General features: G+C 40.9%; 1 protein-coding gene across 11 annotated transcripts in view; it reads left to right on the top strand.

The window, feature by feature from the left end:
* The window catches only part of FOXP1 (forkhead box P1), a 512,173-nt gene that overhangs the window by 54,232 nt on the left and 437,818 nt on the right, over positions 1–20,123 (top strand). For 9 of the 11 annotated variants that reach the window (XM_050957376.1, XM_050957388.1, XM_050957385.1 and 6 more), the window contains one exon: positions 13,291–13,421. The gene's annotated coding sequence lies outside the window, so the exon portion shown is untranslated. Of the gene's footprint in view, positions 1–1,714; positions 1,734–11,988; positions 12,008–13,290; positions 13,422–20,123 lie in introns of those variants that run through there. The other 2 variants (XM_050957378.1, XM_050957379.1) reach the window with 2 other exon arrangements.

Below are 20,123 nucleotides of genomic sequence, written 5' to 3'. Positions count from 1 at the left end.
ACACACTTTCTTAGTTTTTTTTTTTTAATACACTACATCTTGCATTACTTACCTAGCCTTACATGGCACAGACAGAGCTGTTTGCATGTTGGGATAAATATTTTTTTGATTGATGACATGACTCGTAGACTTGTAATCAGGAGTGTCTTATCAGCAGCTTTTCAAAATTTGACATTTCTTCATGGAATGTGCCAGGGGTGGAAATTTAGCACTCAGTAAATGCTGTTACAGTTGAATTCCACACACATGAATTATGACAAGTTAGGCTGACTGTTCTGTGGTTTGTTGTGTCTGGTTTGGTTCCTACTTTTAAAGTTGCAGTTGCATTTGGTCATTTGAAGCTTATTTTCATAGTCTGGCCAAACCAGCAGGATCCCCGTGCACTGCAGGGGAACATAAAACATCAGCCTTTTAGCTGAAGTGCTCAATAGATAAGAATTTTAAGTCTCTGTTGCATCACGCACTATGTCTTGTAGGCTTATTTAGTCTACTCCATTTGATTTAATTTAGATATTGAAGTATTTCTCCTTTTTCAATAGTCAAAAGAAAGTGCTGTACATTATATTTCCTCCCATACACACTGCGATTCTTTTAAGGCAAGATGGTTGGAAGTTCTGAAAAAAATCTGTAATCATGTTCCTTCCAAACGTGAAATAAACGTTAAACACTAAGTGTTAAAATGGATTTTGTGCTGTGTTGCTTTATATGTGGAATTAGTCAAAAATAATCTCTCACTGGGATTTAGTTTAGTTTTATTTTTATTTTTGTTTTTCTATTTACTAAATGTAAAGAATAAATTTCAACCTTGTAAAGATTGTGGAATCCAGATGCAAAAGATTCCATCCTTGTACTGAATTAGTAGATTATTCAGTAGAGTTTCCTGAACAGGACACCAAAATATTCTGTGGCTCTTCATTTCCCTTGTGCAATATTGCAAATATAAAGTGTAATTCATTGGCTGCAGTTACTAATATCAGCTCACGTGCTGACATGTAGACATCTCTCTTGTTAAAAGGTTTGGTTTACTACTTGTTTGTACTGGAAAGACAGAAAATCTCTTGGGAGACAGAGGTTCTGTTTGGATGGCTTTCTTGGGAGATAAGGAAAACCAGAGGGAAGTGGCTTGCTTGCATCTTGCACTGGAATGCTGGTGGTTCTGGAGGTTAGCCTTTGGTGGCATGGCTGTTGTCACAGTCTTTTTTAGAACCAGTGACAAGTGACTAAGATTGCGGCACAATATAGATTAAAAGGATAAGAAATTGAAAACCTGCCATAAAAGGTCTTACTGTAACAATAAAAAGGGAACTGACGGGATAAGTGAAATATTTTAGTCATAAAGGTAACATGTTTATAAGTTTGTTTAAATGTCATTTTACTTGTTTCCGAAGATAGTTTGGCTTGCTAAGATGTGTATCTAAGGGGCTGTTTTCATGGTACTAAGCGGATTTGTGTATCGAAGGCAATGACCTTTTACTGAGTGTCTTCCAAACAGTACTTCAGAATGTGCCCTTAATTTACAATAAAGTTGCTCTCCTCTAAACGCCTTCTGGTTGAGGATAGTAAAAAATTTGTAAGTCTGTCAACACCCAGTGAAATAGCTATCACTTTTAAGTTCACCTGAGACATCTTGAGCCTGATTAATTTTTTCCCTCCCCAAAGGTACTGCTCACCCACCTTTCTAGCTGAAGTCAATGGGAGCTGCAGGTAGTCAGCATCTCTGAAAATTGTGATAGGTATGTAACAAGTTGGTCTCACAAAATTTGTGGCACCCCGAGTTGGTGTATACTTCTAAAAATTTCGGCTCAAGGCTGTGTGGCAGAGTGGGGCATAGAACTCAGAGTTACAGATCCAAATCAGTCCATTGAGTTCAATGGAATTTAAAGATATGTTCAATTTTTTTTTCTTAAAAACTGATGCATTCATGAATGGTGGCTCTGATTTTAACCACTAGACAGTGCTTCTGTGCCTGGTAGCAGACAAGCCTAGTCATACTGTATTTGTGTCACTAAGTCTGAGTTTTGACTGTGCAAATAGTGAGATACGCTATTGATTATTCTTTCTTTTGTTATCGAAATCAAAACACTTGCTACTGTCCTTGAACGTTAGTCTGGGAAGGATTGCATTCCTATGATGCAACTGGTGGAATTCAGCAGGATACTGTGGGATTTTGTACGTTTTCTATAGCACATCCGAGACCTGCTCAGAACACTTGGTACAAATTCCAACAGGTGAAGCCAGTTTATCATTTCTCAAAAAAATTGATTTTTTTTTTGTTTTTGATTCAGGGATGAGTTTAGGCCACACAACTTATGTTTGGGTCCAACTTTCAACACTCCAGGTGGTGTTGGTGGTTGGATCAATATAAGAATCATTAGCAAAATTTAGATCCCTGTTTGGGGTTTTGAATTACAACCCCTTCCTACCACATCCTGCCTAATGTGTAGGGATGTTTTTGAAGCACTGTTTTGGGTCAGTCTGTTAAGCAAGGCTCAATTAAAAATGAGAGGGAAAATGGGCTAGATCCTCAGCCGGTGTAACTTTTGTTTAGCTTTGACTTCGGTGAATTTAAATCAGCTGGGGATCTGGCCCAGTGACTAGACTGCTTGACAAATATTGGTGCTGAGTGTGCATGCCCTCCATCAGGGACCATCTTCAGTGGGGGAAAAAAGAGGAGCAGAAGTGATATGAAGGGGCGGGATGACACGTATGCTAATATATAAAACACAGCTGAGGTCCATGGTTTGTATGTGACAATACAATGAGGTGCTGCGGGCTTGGGGAGGAGAATGATTCATGCTCTTGTTGGAGGGGTGCTGAGTTGCACGGGAGTCTGGGGAAGGGATCCAGAGTCTTGCACTCCAAGTTTTTCTGGAATAGATCAGTGTTTACTGTTAATCGTTTGTGTTAGTCATGCCTGGGAACCCCCCATAATGAACTGGGGCCCTATGGTGCAGTGCCCAGAACAAACACACACAGCCAAGAGATGGTCCGTGTCCCAGAGTTTAGGGATCATAATGTCATTACTAGCTCTTCGGTTTGGGACTTTTTTTTTTTTTTTTTTCCTTTGCCTTTTGCAGCAGTGAGCAGAATGACCCATCTGTTTGGTAACTCATATGAACTGACTAGATTGTATCAGTTCAGTTCCTGATGCCAGAGCACCCTCTTCATCAAGACCACCATCCAAAAGGGAACGAATTAATACATCCATGACTATCTAGTGTTCACTATGGCTTTGTATAGCTGAGGAGTGCTGATGGTGTTGGAAGAGTTTTTGTGCCTTTTAACTACACCCACAGTATTTTTTTCCACACAAAAGACACAACTCAACCAACTTTGAATGGCAGTTACAATCATGTCCTCACACAACATAAAAGGAGTGATGGAGATAGGAAAATGAAATAACAGGTAGCTGCAGTAAAACCCACTGGGTGTATATATAGGCTTCTACAGCATCATGTATACAAGGCTGTCAGATACAATATGTAGGAACTGAGTGGTAGGAGTGCAGATTTAACTTCAGTCTGCTGGGTGGACTGCATTGCGCCTTTTATGAGCACTGTTCTGTTCTCAAAAATGAAGAGAAGCATTACTTCTTCCACTGGGTGAGGGGGAAAGGGTGTTCTCGAGAATTTCCTCTTTAGCATGTCCCCTGTTGAAATGGTGAATTTATATACCTTACCATGCCTAGAGTGTGCATTAATGTCTCGTTTTGAATGTATAAGAATTATGTTTCAACAGAATTTTTCATCTCACCTCTGTGTTTATACAGCTAAGGCACTTTTTACTTTCCAACCCTCAACATCTGGAACTCAGTTTCTATTATTAAAAAAAAGAAGTTAAAATCTGCATAAAATGCCAATATCTCCACGCATGCCACAATTTTTAGCTTATGTCTGGTATCCTTTAAAATCTCAGAAGTTCTAAATAGTCATAGATTTAGTAGCTGCCTTTTTCCACCATGTCTCTTGTGGTAGCCATCTTGAAATTGTAGCCATTTGTTCAGTTATAGACACCTTTCTAACAGAGGATAAAACTAAAATGAGTAATCCAAATTAAGAATGAAAAGCAGAGCGAGAAAAGTAGCTCGTAAGCAGAGCTTCATGTAATTACTGCCTTTGTGTTGCTGGGCTGTCTCATTGAAAGGATTATTGCTTTGTGGCCATCATGGGCTTGATTTTTCAAAGGTACGGAGTACCTGCAGGTCCTACAGCTTCAGTTGTTGCTCTGGGTACTGAGTGCATGTGGAAATCAGGCCCCATGTTTGTACAGCATTTAGGGCCAAATGTTTTTGGGAAAAAATCTAGCTCCAGGCTCTTCAAAGTGCTGAGCACCCACAATTTAGGGCTGAACTTGGAGGGGAAAAAAATCAGCTCCCGCTTAGCCACCTCAGTAAGGGTAAGTGGTACCCACTGTGATACTCAAAGCTAGGTTTTCAAAAGAGCCCAACATCCTATTTGCCACTTTTAGTGCCTACATGGGAACTGAGCATACCTGAAAATCTGGTTTGTGTTGCTGGTGCTGAGTGCTTCTGAAATTCCTGTGAAAGTAGAGAAACTGTCCCTACCTCTGTCCTATTTTTATACTTTATATAGCATTTGCCAAAAAAAGCTGGGAGGAGGGGGGAAATCAGTTGAGTGAATTAAAGATGTGTGTAAAGGGGAGGGAGGCAGTGGGCAAAATCAAGCGTGCTTGTTCCTATTACATGCCATAACCTGTTTTTAGCACAGGCACTCTGCCTTATGGGACCCAGAAATAATAGAAACATCTGTGCAAGCCACATGGCCTGCTTCTGGTGATAGCCTTGGTTGTGAGGAGCTCTGTTGTAATTGCAAATCAAAGCTAGAGGGATTATTCTTGAATTGGCATCAAAAAGTTGAGGTAGATCCTAGCTGATTACTTGAGGGTGCTGATGACAAATCTTCTGACTGGTTGTAAAGTTTCCTCTGGAAGCAATCCATATAAGATTTGAAAGGCTGTGTTGCCTACATCAGCAATTTGTAAACAGAAAGCTGGTTAGCATTATATTAGTGCATGCGTATCTTATGACTATGTTTTAAAGAATCTAATGATTTATCAGGAAACCGAAACACTGCAATCCAGTTGTGATGGAATATACCCAGGTTCACATCCTACACACTACTGTAATAATCTTTGTACAAGATATGCTGTGTAAGGTATCATTTGAAAATTCATAATTTGCTGGTCAGGACTGTCCTGGGTAAAATGTGTGGCAACATTGTACGTAAAGTGATAAGATTCTCCTGTACGGTGTTATTAATTCATGTTCCAAATCCCACAGCTCTGGTCAAACAGAAGTCAGCAAACCAGTCTGTTCTAAACAAAGAAATGTGTTTTTGCCTTAATCTGCATTTAAGCAGTAAACAGAGCCGTCAAGCAGGAAGGGAAAACGAAGGCAGCTCAAACAGGTGAAAAAAAACACCAGGGAACATCCTTCCACGCAGGCGCTCATGGTTCTCAGTCTGAAATGTTTTTCAAGAGGGGGACTGCAACTGTAAAAAGGAAGAGCAAACACCCTAAGGATCAGCCCCTATCTCTCCTTCCCCATTGCGTTCTCTGCAACTGAAAAGACAAAGGAGATGGCCATCGGACTTGGGGTGAGGGTGTGTGAGCTGAAGAGTTTGGTCAGTAATCTTACTGAGAGCATGTGGTGAGAAATTTTGCTTAAATCTAGTATAGTTTGTAAAGTTGGGTATTAGGACATGTCTTTATTTTTCTTGTAACCATTTCTGACTTATGTCTCGTTACTTAATCTGTTTTTGTAGTTAAAACAACAAAACAAGTTTATTCTCTAATTCAGTTTGCTTAAATTAATGTGTCTGGATAACTCTGTTTAGAATAACAAACTAGTGTTTATTATTCCCTTAAAGGAATAACAGCCTTAGTGTATTTGAACTATCCAGGGGATGGCTGGACAGTGCAAAACAGTACATTTCTGGGGAAAGTCCTAGGGGTCACCCTGCAGTATTGAGGTCACCCTGCAGTATAACGAAGGGTGGTGGGAGCCACGGTGTGGCTGGCAGGCTGCAGTTACACAAACTGCGTGCTGGTGACTGGTTGTGAGCAGTCCAGGTTGGAGGTGACAACAGCAAAGCATTTCAAGACACCCCAGGTTACAGGGCAGGGATGACACAGTCCCTCACTGGTCTGGATTGAACCCTGGGATATCATACCAGTGTCTGGTGTTAATGGGGTATCAGTGCTGAATTAGTGGAGTTCTATTTTAACTTGTTTCTGCCAAAGAAGTTATTGAGAAACGAGCAGTTTTTAAAATGCAAATAATATTCCCTTTTATTTTGCTGCTGGGTGGTGATGTTTGGTAAACAACCTGACTGTTAGGCTTTGGCCTTGGGGAACTTGCAGCTGCTCCATCCAGGTTCCCTCTAGACACTTGTGCAAAGTGGGAATTGCTGAAGGGGGAAGATAAACAAGAAAATGGTGTAGATATTATCTCTGCTTGTAACCTGTTTGAATGCAGTAATTATTTGTAAGGACAGATCCCAGTTTTGGACTATGCGTTTTACAGACACTGTATTGTTTTAAACAGATTCACAAGTCAGCAAGCTGGATATTAACTATCAGGAATGTATGTTTTAATCTGTAAATAGGAAAGGATGATGGTTTTAATCTTTTTTTCCAATGGTACCCAGGATTGTAATGATGGTTTTTTAAATCTCTGTGAAAACAGATTGTATATGGTACAATTAATGTTTCAGCACTTCCAGTATCTTCTTTGAAATACTTTAATGTTTTAATTTATTGTACTTCTTGCTTAATGCTGAGAATGGTGGGATGTATTCACAGCTTAATTGGTGGAAAGATGACTTATTGTGATTTTAAAACTGATTTTAAAAAAATTGTGTTCGCACATACACAATTTTATTTATTTGGAGGGATACATTGAAAATTGATACAAAATTTTGTGTGCGCGCGCATAGTGTGGCTGAGAGAAAAATCATTGGATGTAATAGTCTAATGCGGTTTCATTGTGGTTGATACGCTTTGAAGTGTAATGGAGCATAGAAAGGATTAAAGTCCCACCTTTAATCAGGATGTAGAAACATAATATCAAATATAGTTTCAGGCTTTTTTGAACAAAAGTTGATTTTAGTGAAAATCCAGCTGGGATGGGGAGATAGAATCACTTGTGCACCAGCAGGTGCCACTGAAACATAATGAGAAGAATCTTTCCCTCAGAAGCAATATCCTGAAAAGCAGGTGATCTGGTGGCTTTGCCACATATTCCAAATAAGAGTCAGGCATATACTGATGATGATATTCTGATCACCTTACTGTGTTAGTCATGGTTGCCCAGTTGTGTTTCTCCCACAAACACCATGCCCGGCTGCTCCACGAGCATGGAGGTGAGGAGGGGATCTCCCTGCTATCAGCCTTTTCCTCGTTCATATCCTTCCTTAAAGCTCCACTCTGCTGTGATGCGCGCAGAATAGTAACTTCTGCTAAGAGCTGGGCAGGTAGCTTGTTGCGATTTACTGTGACTGCTGCTACTGATCGGCTTATAACATCTATGAATGGTGAACATGTTCCAAAACATTCTGTGTGAAATCCTAGCCTCAGGGTACGTCTACACTACGGGATTATTCTGATTTTACATAAACCGGTTTTATAAAACAGATTGTATAAAGTCGAGTGCATGCGGCCACACTAAGCACATTAATTCGGCAATGTGCGTCCATGGTCCGAGGCTAGCGTCGATTTCTGGAGCATTGCACTGTGGGTAGCTATTCCGTAGCTATCCCATAGTTCCCGCAGTCTCCCCCGCCCCTTGGAATTCTCGGTTGAGAGCCCAGCGGCTGATGGGACAAAACTCATTATCGCGAGTGGTTCTGGGTAAATGTTGTCAGTCATTCCTTCCTCCGGGAAAGCAACAGCAGACAATCATTTCGCGCAATTTTTCCCTGGATTGCCCTAGCAGACGCCATAGCACGGCAACCATGGAGCCCGTTCAGCTGCTTTTTTTTTTTTTTTTTTTTACAGTCACCATATGTGTACTGGTTGCCACGGACAGAGACGATACTCCAGCGCTACACAGCAGCATTCATTTGCTTTTACATGATAGCAGAGACGGTTACCAGTCATTCTGTACCGTCTGCTGCCAGTGTAAATTGGCAGTGAGATGACGGTTATCTGTCGTTCTGTACTGTCTGCTGCTATCATGGGTGCCCCTGGCTGAGGTCGGCTGGGGGCGCAAAGGCAAAACTGGGAATGACTCCCCGAGTCAATCCCTCCTTTATGGTTTCTAAAAATAGTCAGTCCTGCCTAGAATATGGGGCAAGTGTACTAGAGAAGCAGTGTATCAGAGAGCACAGCTGCTCCGTGTCAGATTCTGCAGAAATGATGAGCTACATTCCATTCACGGGAGGTGCCCTGCAACAACCCCACTCATTGCGTCCCTCCTCCCCCAACCTTCCTGGGCTACCGTGTCAGTGTCCCCCCCATTTGTGTCATGAAGTTATAAAGAATGCAGGAATAAGAAACAGTGACTTGTTAGTGAGATAAAATGAGGGGGAGGCAGCCTCCCAGTGCTATGACAGTCCAGGCAGGACATTAAGCGGTGCGGGGGAAAGGAGTCCAGCATCCCGCTGCTATGATAGTCCAGGCAGTACAGAATCTTTTCTTTACGCAGGAAAGGGAGGGGGCTGATGGAGCTCAGCCCCCAGTTGCTATGATGAGGATAGTTACCAGCCGTTCTGTCCCATCTACTGGGAATGACCGAGAATCATTCTTATTTTCACCCAGGCGCCCCCGGCCGACCTCACCTGAGGTAAGCCAGGAGCACTCACGGGCTGATGGTGATGACAGATATCAATCATATTGTACCATCTGCCACCAGGGAGGGGAGAGAAGCGGATACTGCTCTTCACTGCTGCAGCATCGCATCTACCAGCAGCATTCAGTAGACACAGGGTGACATTGAAAGAAGTCAAGAAATGATTTTTCCCTTTTCTTTCACGTGGGGGGGGAAGGAAATTGACGAGCTATTCCCTGAACCACACCAGACAATGTGTTTGAACCTACAGGCATTGGGAGCTCAGCCAAGAATGCAAATACTTTTCGGAGACTGCCGGGGACTGTGGGATAGCTGGAGTCCTCAGTACCCCCTCCCTCCCTCCATGAGCGTCCATTTGAGTCTCTGGCTTCCCGTCACGCAGCACTGTGTAGCCTGTAGATTTTTTTTTCAAACGCTTTGGCATTTCGTCTTCTGTAACGGAGCTCTGATAGAACAGATTTGTCTCCCCATACTGCGATCAGATCCAGTATCTCCCGTACGGTCCATGCTGGAGCTCTTTTTGGATTTGGGACTGCGTTGCCACCCATGCTGATCAGAGCTCCACGCTGGGCAAACAGGAAATGAAAATCAAAATTTTGCGGGGCTTTTCCTGTTTAGCTGGCCACTGCATCCGAGTTCAGATTGCTGTCCAGAGCAGTCACAGTGGTGCACTGTGGGATACTGCCCGGAGGCCACTGCCATCGATTTGCGACCACGCTAACCCTAATCCAGTATGGTAATACCGATTTAAAGAGCCCTTTATATCGATATAAAGGGCCTCGTAGTGTGGACGGGTACAGCGTTAAATCGGTTTAACGCTGGTAAAATTGGGTTAAACGCATAGTGTAGACCAAGCCTCAGTGAAATCTGTGGCAAAACCGCCATTGACTTCATTGAGGACAAGGATTACTGCTACATCCTCTCCCAACCTGTTATGCCTTGTCCTTTTCAGAAGGTAAGCTCTTTAAGCAGAGACTGTGTTTACTATGGATGGGGTTTTCAAAAGTCTGCTTCATGTGTTTTTTGCAATGCCTAGTGCTGAATGGTCCCAACCTGGTTGAGGCCTCTTGGAGTTACCACAGTGAAAACAATGAACGAGCATGATTACCTCCAGGGTTCTGGTCTGACTCCCAGCTTAATGTATGTGTGGGAGACCGCCTGAAATGACTTGCATTTTCTTCCGAATCCCAGCAAGAGCTTGATGTCTCTTGGAACTTAAATAGTAACATTTTCAAAGTGTGTTTTTAAAAATAAATTCTAAGCCTCTGAAGTTAATTTTTGTTGGGTTCAAGGTTGTGGCTGATACTGTGCACAAAAATACGAGGATCTTGGCCTGCACACCATTTGACAAGTCCATTTTCACTGCTGCACCAACTACATTCAGGCCAAGCAGTTCTGTTGTGTTCTCTTCTATCTAGATCCCCATTCTCCTTAAGGGAAATAAAAAACAGCATTATGAAACCAGCCACTGTCAGGTCTCAGGTCTTAGGTGTCTCATATTTGCCACCTTGGATTCTGTCTCTAGACGTGGGCTCTAAAGTAGAGTGATGATCTGGTGGTTAGGGCACTAGCCTAGAACTTGGGAGATATGAGTTCAAGTCCCTGATCCACTCTAGGCTTCTTGTGACATTGGGCAGGTTACTTAGAGAACTCTGTCTTGGTTCCCTGTCTGTATAATGGGGATAATAGCACTTTCCTGCTTCAGAGGTGTTGGGGGGGGGGGGGGGATAAAACACACTGAACGCTGTGAGGTGCTCAGCTATTACAGTAACAGGAGCCTGAGAGATCCTGCACCAACGCAGCGCATGTAAGCTCAGCTCAACTACAGACCTGTCAGTGTATCCAACAGGCTCAGTAATCAACCTGTAAAAGCAGCAAAGAATCATGTGGCACCTTATAGACTAACAGATGTTTTGGAGCATGAGCTTTCGTGGGTGAATACCCACTTCGTGAGATGCATGTAGTGGAAATTTCCAAGGGCAGGTATATATATGCAGGCAAGCTAGAGATAATGAGGTAGGAGAACACTTCAACCTCCCTGCCCACTCTGTAGCAGACCTTAAGGTGGCCATCCTGCAGCAAAATAACTTCAGGACCAGACTTCAAAGAGAAACTGCTGAGCTTCAGTTCATCTGCAAATTTGACACCATCAGCTCAGGATTAAACAAAGACTGTGAATGGCTTGCCAATTACAAAACCAGTTTCTCCTCCCTTGGTTTTCACACCTCAACTGCTAGAACAGGGCCTCATTCTCCCTGATTGAACTACCTCATTATCTCTAGCTTGCCTGCATATATATACCTGCCCCTGGAAATTTCCACTACATGCATCTGACGAAGTGGGTATTCACCCACGAAAGCTCATGCTCCAAAACATCTGTTAGTCTATAAGGTGCCACAGGATTCTTTGCTGCTTTTACAGATCCAGACTAACATGGCTACCCCTCTGATACTTCAGTAATAAACCTAACTTTCCTATGTGTTTCGGAAATACTTCCTTAAGAAACCTTGAAAATGTATATAAAAAATATAGCTTGACCTAAGATTAAGATCAGTTTTAGCCTGCAGGTAATGCAGAGTATTTCTGAGTCTCTGAAACTGAGGTCATGTTTAGTGTAAGTAGTTGCAAACAAACTTAAGGGTCTACTCGTGGTTATCCAGAGCAATCTAGTAATAGGAGCCTTTCTGGACAATGTAACACGTTTGCTGCTTCCATGCATTTTATATGAGAAATGGAAGCCTTAATACTTTTTGCAGCAGGGAAAGGAGAAATCCCTTTAGTTAGGGAAGTACTTTTTTCTTTGTCCCATGATCTTCCATTCAGGTATTGCTGATATAAAAACTCTCTCAGATGTGCCTCAGGAAAACTTGGTTTGGAGTGTAGTTGTAGCCTTGTTGGTCCCAAGATATTTGAGAGACAAAGAGGTTGAGGTAATGGTTTTTGTTTTTTGTTTTTTTTTATTGGACCAATGTCTGGCGAAAGAAACAAGCTTTCAAGCTTACACAGAACTCTTCTTCAAGTTTGAGAGAGGAAAAATTTGGCAGCCTGCCAAAATAATTAAACACATGAATATTTGAAAGCTGGGGTCATGCTGCTGCCCAAGCAACATCCCGTACTGCCCAGGGAATGCCTGTGAGCCGCCAAAACAGCTCTAGTGCAGGGTTCAAAGGTGGGAGTGGATGACGATAGCCATGTCAGGTGGGCATATCTCTGTGAGGCACTAGATGCGTTACATAAGGTAGAATTCTCTCCCCCTAGTCTATTCAGTCCCTCAGACCCCCTTCCTCTGGCTGGCAGATCAGTTCTGCTCTGCCTGATGTCACTCATCTGGACCGTAAAGCTGACACTCTCACTTCCCTGGCCCTGATTCAGGAAAAATAATAATAGATTGATGCATTCCAAGGCCAGAAGGGGTCATTGTGGTCATCTAGTCTGACCTGTATAACACAGGCCATAGAATGTCCCCAAAATTAATTCCTAGAGCAGATCTTTTTTTAGAAAAAGTCCAGCCTTGATTTTAAAAATTGCCAGTGATGGAGAATCTGAAACAAATTTACCATAGGTTGTGGCGAAGATTAACTACCTTTACTGTTAACAATTTACACCTTATTTCCACATAGCATATAGGCGGGTGCTTAAGTCCCATTGAAGCCAATGGGACTTAAGCATGTGATTAATTCAGGACAGCAGTTAATACATGCATGAGACCCAGATAATGCTTCTCTTTGGACCATACTCCAGGACAGTAGGATTTTACCCAGCCTGGATGAGATGCGTTGTTAATGAAGAAGATATAAAGTGGTTTCAAAGTAACTCTTCTCTACACACTAACTAAACAGTCATTTTACTAAGAGCTAAGCTTAAATTTAAATATGTTACTATTAGCAGGGGAAAAAAAACAAATTTGTATTTTCTTAACTGCTGAAGTATCCCGTGTGCAAGTTTTACCTCCTCTCCTCCCCCACCCTGGTATCAAACAGGTTTTCATGTGTTTTTCCTTGGAAGAAAGATTATGGCTAAAGAGAGATTTTGTTTTTTTAAGGTTCTGTCAGGATGAAATGAGCAAAGGGAGGATAAACATCTGACAAACTCAATGACCTTATTTCATTTTGATAATGCAGAAGTAGGTTAAAATCTCCTAAAGTCCTGAAACAGCACTGTTTTTTTAACAGCATCTGCTAGGGTGTTGACTAATTTTGGTATTGAAAATGAACATAAACTTATAAATTAGATACTTGAAATAATAGCACCTTTTAAAAATGCTGCCTTCCTACCTTAAGTTTCAATTTTATTTATAGCCAAAAAAAAAAAAATCTTTATATGGCACTAACATTTGATTTATTGCAAGAATATTTCAGTAGGGGTTTTTCCCCACCTCCAGCATTTATATTTTCCTCTTTGTTTTCAAGTTCTGGGAAGTGGTGGGCTTGGGCTTAGTTCTAGCTAAGTGAAGTTTTAAAACGTGTTTTTTTGTCTTTCAGTCAATCTCCTGAGAACCACTTTCTGAGTGATTCCTGCTTCCAAACATGTTTCCCATGGTAGGGGTTTTGATCCCTTGCCAGATTTGCCCTGAGCCATGAGTGAATATGTGTAATGCCCACAAGTAAAACTGGTGAGTCAACTAACCCAAGTCTGTAGCTGTTTTTTTTTCCCCGCTTGTTACTTGGTATGCTTTTTGTTTTTTAGTATTGTTTGTGCTTAAAAGTATGTCACTAGTTTTCTGCTGTATAATATTATATAAGAATCTGATTTAATAATAGAAAAAAAACTCCAGAGCTTACATGAAAATGCAAGATGTTGTAGATGTTTGATATAGACAGGCATGGTCTAAGAATGGCTTTGCAGGCACTGCACATCACAATTAAATATGGCTACATAGAGGCCTTTTTCCATGGCATCGTTATTGCTTTGCTTCCAAAGGAGCCATAACCAGAAAACAATTAGCTATCACCTTTTTGCATCGCTTATATCCCAGTGACAAAATGGTGTCACTGGTGCATGAGAGCTGTCTTACCACATACACCAGCCTTGTTAGTTTGGCATCCCGTAGTGCAAAGTTTTTCCATTTGTTCAAGGTGAAACACTAGGTGCCAAGCTTGGTTTCTCCACTGGTGTCCATGATACAGCCGAGTCAACTAGTGGGTGAGGCTGGAGGTGTGCCTGTTTCTCTGTTAATGTAAGGTTGCCATTTGCCCCTGTTATTGTCCATATGCAGTCCCCATTGTGACCCCTTACTTGTAGCTGTGGAGTAATCTGGTTAGGCCCCTTTTGGGACTGGGCTGTCAGTTCCACTCTGTGAATTGGCTGGCAGTTGGTGCAGAAAGAATATTGGAGCCAATACTTTGAATTCTTCCCCACAGCTCCACCAGCCTGAAGAGCAGGGTTCCAAAGTCACTGACAAACTGAGATCACTCACATGGCGTGTCCCTCTTCTCTTTACTCCCATCCCATGTCCTGCCTTTTACTTATGAACTGGGTGGGAGGGGGACAAAGTCAGGAAAACAGGAATCCTTTTATTTGCAAGAAAATTAAAGGATTATGAATAAGGAGGCTTTTAAAAGCAGGAAATATGAGTAATTAAATTGCATTGAAGATGGGGATATAAATTGTTTCTTGAAAATAAATTTGAGTTTCTGGCACATGTTTAATAATATCCCTCTGTGTATTAGGAAACCCATTTCAATTCAAAGATTATAAAAACACAGAAATTCACACATCAGTGAATTGTGATTTTTTTTTAAAGGTTCTGTGCGTTTTTATTTTTTTCCAGAGGTAGCATAATTACCATGTCATTTAGCAGAGATTATAATAACTGCTCAATTTTTACCGACTGGTGTAGTAAACAGTTGAATAAACCCATATGGCATTTCAAAGTGTGTGTGTGTGTGTGTGTGTGAGAGAGAGAGAGAGAGAGAGAGAGAGAGAGAGAGAGAGAGAGAGTTCTACCAGTTTCTTCATAGATAAATTACCAACCTTGCTAATGTGACTGAGATCCTAAAATGGGGAGCAATTCCAGATTTCTCCACTGATGCCTAGCTGGGTAAAAAAATCCTCAGTGCTCCATAGCAAACTGGTCTATTGATTTTAGTGATGGTGCTAGCTAATTAATTTAGTTTCCATTAAAGCAGGGATAGAAAACTTGTATAGCTATGTGGAAGATATTTTTTCCCTTAGTAAAGCTCTCCTTCTGTATTTACTTAAATCTCCTCTAATAACCATAAATACAGAATTTGTGGAGTCTGAGTCCTGCTGTGAAAGACTTTTAATAAAGATCTAGGCCTCTCTGAGCATTGCACAGGCTAAATGCAATAGGATATGCTATTATGATAACCCTGTGGCATTACCTGTAATGGGACTCTGTGTCTGTTCTTAGCAATAACACCCAGGAAAACTGGGAGACTTTAAAATGTATTCTTGAGAGGATAGGTTGAATTATGAAAGTGAAAACCTGTGGTTAACTAGTATCCAGAGTAGAGAAGAAGTGGTCTAGAGACCAGTTCTCTCAGTAGCTTCAGTATTAAATTCAGGATGATTAATTCTCTCCAAACACTGGACTGAACAAAAAGAGGCATGTCCATGTATCTTTTTTAAATCTGGCTGCTTTTAGTCCTCCTTTAAAATTTTGTGTCACACAATAAATAGCCTTAAGGTCTCTGAACAGAATCAGCTCCCTAAACAGTTTTAAAAATAAAATCTGCAAAATAATAACATAAAATGAACCAGGCATTTCTGAGCAGCCATCGGCAAGGAACAGTTTGCCAGAAATGGTGCTGACACACTTATTTTAACCCTTATCTTTTTTTCTAGCTTCTAGTTGCATCATTACATCAATGTGTTGTTAATGCTTTTCCCAGAATTCTAGCTCAGGGTGGAAAGTTGCCTGGCAGTGTACTGTGGTGGGGCTGGTGTTAGGGTGACTTGCTTTTTCCATCTTCCTGTTCATCAGCTGCTAGCGGACAGCTATGAGGAGCAGTCCTTTGCCCTGTTGCAGTAAGATCCACCTTTAAATATTATTGCTGGTTTTCCCCCCCGTTGAGTCTTTGTGGTGATGTCAGGAATTCATTCACACCCAGGAGATTTTAGAACTTTCCAGCTTATTGAGTAACAAAATGTGATTCCTGCTAATTGTGTTGACTGAATATTTAGAGCCTTTGGAAGAGAAGAGTTCTTTTTTTAAAGCATAGTATCTACTTGCGTACTATTTTATGGCACGCAAAGATCATCTGGGGCAAGCAGCCAGAACAGTGAATTGCCTCATTGCAACGCGTAAGAAAATGAAACCAAAAGAGATGGTAAAGGTTTAAACAAATTGCTCATCTTTACGAATGTTTAAAGTCAAGAAATTGGTGCTGTATATGTTTTTTAAATTGTAGATAACCATGCTTGCCCAATAAATTGACTTAAGAACGGAACAAATCAAAATAATGGTTTGGTGCTTAAAGTCAGGATTTTCAGCAAGATTTCGCACAGCTTCATCCAGTGCAGTTCAGTGGTCTGAACCCCAAGCTAACTGGAGAGTTGTAAAACTGCTACTTTTCTTTTCAGCTACTTAGTGTCCTTTAGAGAGTTATTGTGTTTTATGAGCATTCAGAGCAGACCTCTTCCTCTCCCCCCACCCCTAATGTAGGAAGAGGTGCTGTAATCTACATTACAGCTGCCATTATTCCAAAAGAGGAAGTCTAGATGGGACATCACTTGGGTCTGTCATAACTGGTTCTTAGTTATCTGTAGAGGTTTATTTTTACAGTGCTTCTTTGATGGCAGGGAAGCAAGGGATGATAGCTCTGTTTCTGGTCATATTCACACTAGTGTATATATCGGGAGTAAATTTACTGAAGTCAATGACGTTATACTAGCATAGACCAATGGAACTGAGTTTGGAATTCAGCCCCAAGGCCAGAAGTTCAGCTTGTTTTTTTCACATCAGAGTATAGGGGACAACCAGTTAGCTATTGGGCTAGGTCTTAACAGCGCATGCTTCTAGGACTAAGGTGCTATCTTTCTCCCTTACTACTGTGAAACATGAGTGGCTTAAACACTTTGAGCAAAACCAACTTTCTATCCATGAAACTTTTCTACTTGAGGAGAAAAAGTAATTTTAACAATTTAATATACTACATAATATGTTTTATAAGCTGGTGTAGATGATCCTAAGTATTTTGGTCTTTTTCATAACACAATGAACCTAATATTGGTAAAAATACAGATCTTAGATGCCACCATAAAGAGAAGCTAGATTTAATAAACAGTTATGAATGTTGGCAGCTGCCTATCAGATTGTATAACATCGACTATAGCACACGAAGACAGTGTCAACTTACATTTTATCTCCGAAGTATTTTCCAAGCATTTATTTTGCTTTCTCTTGAGTCCTTAACCTAATTTAAGTTATATAATTGCCTGAATATTTTTCTTCAGAGCTAATTGGCTAGTTGCCAGTGTGGAAACCATTGTCTGACTTGATGATGATCAGAAATTAACATGACATTTGCGTGGTGGTAATGAAATATTAGTAATGTAATTCATGACTGTAAGAAAGAATTGTCCCCCACCTATGATCCGCAGGAGGGGCTCGGAGGATGATGAAGTGCTCCCAGCAGGCACCTCACAGCAGTGGCTAGCCAATCTCTATGTCAAATTTAGTTTTAAATTCCTCAGACAAAGCTGTAATGCTTACCAATGCATTAGTACAAATGTCAATTAAAAATCTGCCAAATAATATGGTAAGATTAAATTTCAATTAAAAAAATTACGTTTAACAAAGAAGATATAACATTATTTTAATGAATTCTGCTGAAGGTGACAGTTTATCTAGATATATTTATACTGTGTAGGTGGATCTAAATTCATTGGATAATGTTAACTGTGTTGCTTCATATACAAATTAGTTGTGAAAATTATTTCCACTGTGGCTATGTCCTGGAGGATATGGGGCATCAAGGGGCATTTCTCATCCTGAGAGAGGGGAATTTTGAGCCCTTTAAGTACAGAAATCTTTTCATGCTTAAAATGAAAGATCTATTGTAAACTTTCTTATTAGCTGAATTCATGGTATATCTCAGTGCTTTATATTTATAAAACTTAATATAGATTTTTTGGTAGTGGAATAGAATGAGACTTAACTTTGTTATGACCTGTATTTATTTTCTTACAACAGTTTCCCAGATAAATCTGCTTTGATGTAGATGTTTTCCATTCTTCCTATGAGCCTGCTAACGGAATTATTTTATGCACATATCCGCCTGTGAAGGTAGTAGATTGTAAATGGTGAGTAGGGTTTTAATTGCATGGCCCTTAGCAAAGACCCCAGTTCAGCAAGCTACATAAGCATGTACTTACATTTTAAGCACATGAGTAATTCCATAAATCAGTGGGATTACAAATGTTTAAAGGTAGGCATATGCCAAAGTACCTTGCTGAATCGTGGCCAAAATGGAATTGGCAAAGTAAAACTCATGTACCATTATAAACTTTTGTATTAACTTATATATGGCAAATTTTTAATAAAACAATAATGTATTAGAACCAGAATGTTGTTTTTTGTTTTCTGTGTTAATTTCATAACTGAAATTATATGTTGGAAGTAACAAGGCGTTTTAGTCAACGTAGAAAATGTGTTGTCTGCTAAAGGATGCAATACATGAAGTCCTTGAAATCTTGGGTTAAAATGCAAAGATATTGAAAGCCTCTGAAGTCTGGAGGGTTCAGAGAGGCCTGCGTTCTGATTGATGAAGAGTAGTCCCCACCCAAGCACAGAAGTCACGAAGGTATGGAGGCACACAGGTGAGAGCTAATATTTATTCTCTGTCCTCCTAATGCTAAATATCAGGGAGTAGCTTAGGACACTAGAGAAAGAAATCAGGCTTGTTAAATATACAAACCCTAGTCTGATTTATTTCCATGAGCTTTTATTACTTCCTTTTGGCACTGTCATATCTGAAATGGCACGTAGGGAACAGGACATAAAGACGACAAGTATTTTTGATTGTTTCAAACCAGAGCTGGAAAAATCCATCCTACAGTAGCAAATGAAATGCTTTCTCTTGCTAGTGTGAGGGCCCGAGGCATCAGTTTCAGTAGGATTTAAGTATCTTTTTAAAAAATGAAATTCTAGCCGTTTTATGGCTGTGAAGAAAATTTACCAAATATAAAGAAATGCTGTGTTCCTGAGTCTGCAAACAAGCAGCTCCAGTAGCTCTACTGCTGCTCAAGCTTTGCCAGGTGATGGCTGAATGAAACTGACAAGACTTTGCTTCATTCTTGCTGTATAGAAGTGCCTGTGAGCAGCATTGACAGCTGTAAATTGATCTCACTTCACGCTACTGCCTGATAAAGCTATAAACAGCAAAAGAGGTGGACACTGGTGCTTGTCATGGAGCTGGGCGGGACCAAGGAAATGGAGACTGTGGAAGGAATAATGTAGCAGAAACATCTTCCCACCTTCTTCCAGCAGTCAGGGGGCTGGGAGAAAGTTAGGGAAGTGCAGACTCCTACTCTTTCAACAGCAGCCAGGAAACTGTAAATGGAAGAGAAAATGGAAAACTCTTTCTCTCTTCTAGTAGCTAGAAGTGGGGTGGAGGTTCACAGTTACTGGATGCCTGTTGGCCAGAGGCTGACACGGCAGCTGGGCTCTGAAGCTGGCTCTTCTTAAGGATCTGTCTTCCCTGAGGCTGTTTGCCTCTGGACCTAGCCTGCTTTTCTCAGTCCTGAGAATGTGCTTGTACCTTCAGGTTGACTTTCTTCTGGCACTTGTCGAACAGTACTGTATGTGGGTGCCCTGAGGAATGTGTAATCTTGGTGCTTTCCAGACTGCCAGAAGCTGTAAATTTTATATTATCTCCAGGAATTCTACCTCCAATAGGAAAAGGATTTTCCCTCGACGTATCAGTCAGCTAAGCATTTGAGACAAGAACATTCTTCGTTTTCAGTTGAGTGCACTTCTGTCTAGTGAGCCCTTTGGTTGCTCGGTATTAGGAAGATCAAGAAGCAGAGGCCTTTAGTAGCCTTATTAAATACCTTTGGTTGATGGAGGGATGAGCCCTTCTGATGTGCATTTGTTACAAGTTCCCTTTTGACCAGTGACATTTTTAGTATAAGCCATGGCAGCTGTGGTGAATCTCAGGAAAACTAAACTGGGAGAGGGCATCAAAATAGACTTCCACCATGACTGCCGGCCTTTATTTATCAAGAAAATCCAAGTTTGCAGCCAGTAAGTTGAGTCTTACAAATATGCAGACATATTTTAGGAAAAAATCAGTGTCAACTGGAAAACCTTCCATTCTAAAGAGACAAAAATTCTCCTATGTAGCCTATA

The sequence above is a fragment of the Gopherus flavomarginatus genome, chromosome 6 (assembly GCF_025201925.1).
Source record: "Gopherus flavomarginatus isolate rGopFla2 chromosome 6, rGopFla2.mat.asm, whole genome shotgun sequence".
Lineage (NCBI taxonomy): Eukaryota > Metazoa > Chordata > Testudines > Testudinidae > Gopherus > Gopherus flavomarginatus.
This window is presented reverse-complemented; position numbering and strand designations above follow the sequence as displayed.